At 39.8% G+C, this 6677-nt stretch overlaps 1 pseudogene; it reads left to right on the top strand.

Annotated features, from left to right (window-relative positions):
• The first annotated feature begins 1067 nt into the window (after positions 1-1067).
• LOC132534088 (olfactory receptor 10A3-like) lies at positions 1068-4284 on the top strand (annotated as a pseudogene).
• The last annotated feature ends 2393 nt before the right edge of the window (positions 4285-6677 follow it).

Raw genomic sequence — 6677 nt, 5'->3', positions numbered from 1 at the left:
TTTAAAGGAAAAAAATGACCAAGAGAAAATGAGCTGATCACTGTTCCACCATGCAGAGTGCCAGGGACCTGTCTGCATTTTTCTAATTTTTGATGGCATTACTCAAGAGAAGTTTTGGCATTAGGGTCAGAGACCATTGTAGGCTTCATAAATATAGAGAAGAACAAAAAGATATACACATATACGTGTGTATCTACCTTATTATATATTGTAATACATATGGTAATGACATAATAAATGCTACTTGGAGTTTCGAGAGTATTAATATAGATATCTGTGTTTGTATATTCATGTAAGTACAGTTTCTACTGAATATAATGAAAAAGTAGAGCAAGGTATAAGATGTAGGCATTAGAAATAGTGGGATAATTACCCTGCTAGGGAAAGATAGAAACAGGCTGGGGTATGGATCGACCTGCCAATGCCCAGGGCTAGCAGAGAAACAATTACAAAGGCCAGAACTCTCACCTTCTGAACCCCATAAAAACTTTTGGTTCATAATACGAGAGGGGGAGAAATGTTAGGGGAAGGTGACCAGAGGATGCTGAACCCCAATTCCATCAGGACCCTGAGAGAGAAGAGGAAAAAAAGGAAGAACACTTAAAAGTAGTAATAGGTGTGACTTAGAAAGGGAAGGCAGTTGTATAGACAAAATGGGCAATAATATATCTGAAAATAGAAAGATAGGTATAGAAATAATAGTCAGCCCATATCTGTGACCTTGGGAGAACTACTGCAGTTTCCAGTGTTGGGAGTGGGGGCACAGAACTCTGGTGGTGGGAAGGGTGTAAAGTTATATCCCCGTTATCTTATGGTTTTGTAAATCAATATTATTAGTAAATCAATAATAAAAAGGAACTAGTGGAATAAGGAGTGGGATTCTATTTCCCCTTTTAGCCGTCTGTTGAGCTCTGGGATCTACGGTATGCCCAAGGATGTAGAGGTTGAAATATGGCAGATGCTTCAGTAAGTTATTTATTTATTTTTTTGAATAGCTATGATTTAAAGTGGTTTTTGTGGCACTGGAGCATCACGTATGTGTGATTCTACTATATCCGGGTGAATTAAAGAAACAGAGACAGAGGTGACAGGGAGAGACACCACAGCAATGGAGCTGTCCCTGGTGCTGTGACTCTTACACACATTACAGGTGCGATATCTCCCATCTTCAACTATTTATGATGAAATGTGTAACTTGGTGAGAAATTCAATGGGGTTAAACAGAAGAGAGGGAGAGACTCTTAGGCATGAAGCTCCAAAGTCCCAGCTTCAATTCCCCAAACCACCATAAGCCAGATCTGAGCAGTGGAGTGTTCTGGGGAGGGGGAGAGGGGGGGGAGAGGAAGAGAAAGAGAGAGAAAGAGAGAGAGGAGAGGACAGGGAGAGGGAGGAACTTTGAGATTCAGATCTATTATCAGTTAAAACAGGGTTTTTCTTGGGGGTCAGGCGGTAGTGCAGCGAGTTAAGCACACATGGGACGAAGCACAAAGATCTGTGTAAGGATCCCAGTTCAAGCTCCTGGCTCTCCACCTGCAGGGGGTCACTTTACAAGTGGTGAAGCAGGCCTGCAGGTGTCTATCTTTCTCTCTTTCTCTCTGTCTCTCCTCCTCTCTCAATTTCTCTCTGTCCTATCCAACAGCAACGACATCAATAACAGTAACAACCACAACAATGATTTAAAAAAAAGGGCAAGAAAAGGAAAGAAAAAAAAAAAAGCTCCAGTAGCAGTGGATTCGTGGTACAGGCACCAAACCCTAGCAATAACCCTGGAGGCAAAAAAAATTTTAAAAAATAAAAAGGGGTTTTCTTTTATTACATAGTCAGTAAGGTATATCATGCAGACTCACCCAAGAGAATTCCCACTACGTTAGTCCTATGTATAACATGGGTTCAAATCAATAATACATAAGTCTATTTGCTTGCTTTAAACATTACCAAATATAGGATCTTCTAAAATATAAACTCTTTTCTTGGTGCTTCTACTGAGTATTGTCACATTTAATTGAGATGCATAATTTAATAAAGACACATAATATTGTGGTAGATTTTTTTTAAAAAGATACATAATATTGTGATAGATTTTTATAAAAGATTTATTTGCTAATGTGACAGAGAGAGCAAGAGGGAGGGAGAGGAGAGAGAGAGAGACAGAGGAAGGAGAAGAGAGAGAGAAACAGAGAGAAACAGAGCATCATGTAATTTCAGGGACTGAACTCAGGACCCATGCTTGACTATCCAATGCTTAATTCACTTCACCACATCCTGGGCCACTAATTGATAGATTTTTACAATTTGTTATGGGTAACTTTTCCCTTTTCTGACAGACTTTTTAAGTGAGGTTTTTTTTTTTTTTGCCTTTTTTTCAAAACAATTGATTTAATAATGATCAACAAGGCTGTAGGATAAGAGGGGTACAACTCCACATAATTTCCACCACCAGAGTTCCACATCCCATCGCCTCTGGTAGAAGCTTTCCTACTTTGTATCCCTCTGGGAGTATGAACCAGGATCTTTATGGGCTGCAGAAGGTGGAAGGTCTGGCTTCTGTAATTGCTTCTCTGCTGGACCTGGGCATTGGCAGGTCAATCCATACTCCCAGCTTGCCTCTATCTTTCCCTAGTGGGGTTGGGCTCTGGAGAGGTGGGGGTCCAGGACACAGTGGTGAGGTCATCTGCCCAGCAAAGTCACGCTGGCATCTGACAGATTTTTATGACCTTAAGCTTGTCATTACACAGCAATTAGAAAAATAGATGATACCTTCAGCAAATATAGTATATATAAACAGGACCTACGTTATAAATATTCCCCTTTGCATTAATGCTATGCTTAATTACAAATTGTATAATGTACAATGGAATTGCAATGGAATTCTGATATTATTTTATACTTCCAGAATAGATTTCTGAAAGAATTCTTCACTTTTCATTTAAAAGATTTTTTTTTTGTTCAACTATTAGCTGTTCCCCAATACTGTTACTAAATTTCTGTGAGGACGGGCTTCTCTTTAACACATCTACTAAGATTATATGGCATGAAAACAGAGGTTGGCTGTAGCTACTCATTGTGACTTCATACTTTCTATACTATGTCCAGAAAAATGACATATGGTCAATTGATGGGATGGAAAGGCAAAATCAAAGCTCTGTCACTGAATTTGTTCTTCTGGGATTCTCTAACTATCCTGAGCTGCAAGAGCAGCTCTTTGGGGGCTTTCTTGGTTGCTTACCTGGTAACTCTGATGGGAAATGCCATCATTATAGTTGTCATCTCCTTGGAAAAGAGCCTCCATATCCCTTTGTACTTGTTTCTTCTAAACTTGTCTGTACTGGAAGTGGGTTTCAGCGCAACCACTATGCTGGAAATCCTGACTGTCCTCTCCACTGAAAAAAGTACAATTACGTTTGCAGGCTGCTTTGCCCAGATGTATTTCCTTATTATTTTTGGAGGGACTGAATGCTTTCTTCTGGGGGCTATGGCTTATGACCGATATGCTGCAATCTGTCATCCTCTGAGCTACCCAGTGATTATGAACAAAAATATGTTCATGAGATTAGTAATGTTTTTGTGGTTTTTTGGGATCATGCTGGATACTGTGCACACTTCATGGGTGTCTAGTTTCCCCTATTGTGGTCCCAATGAAATCAGTCAACTCTTCTGTGAGACTCCCCTAGTGCTTGAGCTTGCCTGTGGAGACACCTTTGTGTCTGAAATCTATGCATTCACAGGCACAATTGTGATTGTTACTGTTCTTTTTTTTATTGACCCTCTTGTCTTACACTCAAATTCTCTTTGCCATTCTGAAGATGCCATCTACCACTGGGAGGCAAAATGCCTTTTCCACCTGTGCCTCCCACCTCACATCCGTTACCCTATTCTATGGCACCACCAAGATGACTTATTCACAACCTAAATCTGGCTACTCCCTCGAAACCAAGAAGCTGATGCCATTGGCATACACAGTGCTTACACCTCTGCTGAATCCACTGATCTACAGCTTGAGAAACAATGAGATGAAAAGAGCTTTGGTGAAATTATGGCAGAGAAAATTTAAATCACAAGAATTGTGACAGATGGCTGACTTGACAAATGGCTAGCAACTGAGTTTTCCAAGTTTAAAAATAAATTAGGAATCTCCTGTTTTATATTGTAGTGTTATTCATTTTATTGATAAGTCTGTTTTCATAACATAAAATCTGACACTTTTTCATTCTTGTTGATAAAAAACCATCAGGTTATTTTCATCTTTCTTGATGACGCTTCAATAAACATCCATGTTCAAGTGTACTGATGCTTTATGTACTGGTGTATTAATATACTGTATGCTAGATTCTTGTGTGTGGACAATGAAATGAAAATTGTGCCCTTACAAATTTTATTAGCTTCCGTAGAGTTAGATTTCAAGATCACTGTACATATTCAGATCAACTGTCGTGTCTACCACTTGGAAGACACGACAAGTAACAAGACTTCCAAGGGACCAATACATAAAAGAGATTTTAATTTGTAGAATGAAATTATTTTCCCAAATGGGTTAAATTGCTGTTAGCTTGGAAAGACATCACTGCTTGTACTTCTGGATTTATATGGATTTTTTTTTTTCCAAGACAGGATTTCTTTTGGTTATTTTCTGCTTTTTTTTTTCCAACCATTGTTGATGATCAGATGAATACATGAACTCTTCCTTGATGTAACTACAGAACATATAGCCAGTGTCTCTCTTTGTTCCCATTGTGTTGGTCATTTTAGTGATTTACTGGAAGATGACAGATCAACTGAACAGGTCAAAAATGTTTTATGAATTACCATGGTCTGGCATAAGCATTCTATCATCAGTGAGCAACCTCCTTAGGTCTATTTTCTTACAGAGAGAGAGAGAGAGAGAGAGAGAGAGAGAGAGAGAGAGAGAGATTCAGACACAGAGGAAGGGAGACACCACAGCACTGCTCCAAGGAGTTCTCCAGGTGCCAGAGCTTGAACCCCTGCCCTTGAAAATGATGAGTCCTGTGCTTTCTCAGGTGACTTCTCCTGACTCTATGATTACTTAAACCCTCTTTTTATTTACATGATTTACAACTGACTGGTGATTTTACTACTGTTTCATGTTCAGAGAAATTTATAAAAATTAAAAAAGGAGTAACGACTTATCCTAAAACTGAACTGGATAATGACCCTGGGTCCATACTCCCAGAGGGATAAAGAATAGGAAAGCTATGGGGGGTGGGGTGGATGATACGGAGTTCTGGTGGTGGGAACTGTGTGGAGTTGTACCCTTCTTATCCTATAGTTTAGTCAGTGTTTCCTTTGTATAAATAAAAATAAAACTAAAAAAAGAAATACTATAACTTAAATAAATAAAAATGAAGATATGAACTACCAGAATATTTGGGACACTGCTAAAGCAGTACAAAGAGGGAAACATTTTTTATTGGGGGGGGAATTAATGGTTTATAGTATATACAATTGTTGATACATGTGTAGAATTTCTGTTTTCTGCAAAATACTCCCAACCTAGGTCCTCTTCTACCATCATGTTCCATGACCTGAAAGCTCCACGCCTAGTCCCCCAGAGTTCTTTGCTTTAGTGCAATGCACTATACCCAGTCTAAGTTCTACTTTGTGATTTCTTTTTTATTCTTATTACTCAACTTCAGTCCATGAGTGAAATCATCCCATAGTCATCCTTCTCTTTCTGGCTTATGTCATTTAACATGCCTCCTATAAGTTCCATCCAAGATGAGGTGAAGAAAGTGAATTCACCATTCTTAATAGCTAAGTAGTATTCCATATTATGTATATACCACAACTTTCTTAGACACATATTTGTTGTTGGATACCTAGGATGCTTCCAGGTTTTGGCTATTACAAATTGTGTTGCTAGGTATATAGGTATACTCATTTCTGGGATTTTGCTTACTCAGGTTTATTTTTTCAGATAGAAAGAACAAGACGGAGAGCAGGGAGAGAGGAGAGTGAGGGAGTGAGGGAAGAAGGAGAGAGAGAGAGAAGGGAAGAAGAGAGAGAGGAGCTATAGCTTAAGTTTCCTTCAGTGTGATGGGAGCCATGCTCATAACCTGGTTTGCATACATGGCAAAACAGCACACTACCCAAATGAATTCTTCTGCTGGCCCTCACAGAAAATTTCACAACAAACTAAACAGACTAAAAGAATCACTCTCAGGGGGTGGGTGGTAGCACAGAGGGTTAAGTGCACATGGCATGAAGTGTAAGGACCAGCATAAGGATCCCAGCTCAAGCCTCCAGCTCCCCACCTGCAGGGGGGTCATTTCACAAGTGGTGAAACAGATATGCAGGTGTCCATCTTTCTCTCCCTCTCTCTGTCTTCCCCTCCTCTCTCAATTTCTCTCTGTCCTATCCAACAACAAAGACAGAAACAACAACAACAATAATGATAAAACAACAAAGGCAACAAAAGGAAAAAAATAGCCTCCAGGAACAGTGGATTTATAGTAAAGGCACCAAGCCCCAGAAATAACCCTGGAGATGAGACCAAAAAGAAATCACTCTCACTAGGGCTGAGTGGTGGTGCAACCTGGTTGAGCGCACATTAAAGTGCACAAGGACCCGGGTTTGAGCCCCCAGTCCCCACCTGCAGTGGAAAGCTTTACGAATGGTGAAGCAGGGCTGCAGGTGTCTCTCTGTCCGTCTCCCTTCCTATC

Source organism: Erinaceus europaeus, chromosome 17, assembly GCF_950295315.1.
Source record: "Erinaceus europaeus chromosome 17, mEriEur2.1, whole genome shotgun sequence".
NCBI classification, from domain to species: domain Eukaryota; kingdom Metazoa; phylum Chordata; class Mammalia; order Eulipotyphla; family Erinaceidae; genus Erinaceus; species Erinaceus europaeus.
This window is presented reverse-complemented; position numbering and strand designations above follow the sequence as displayed.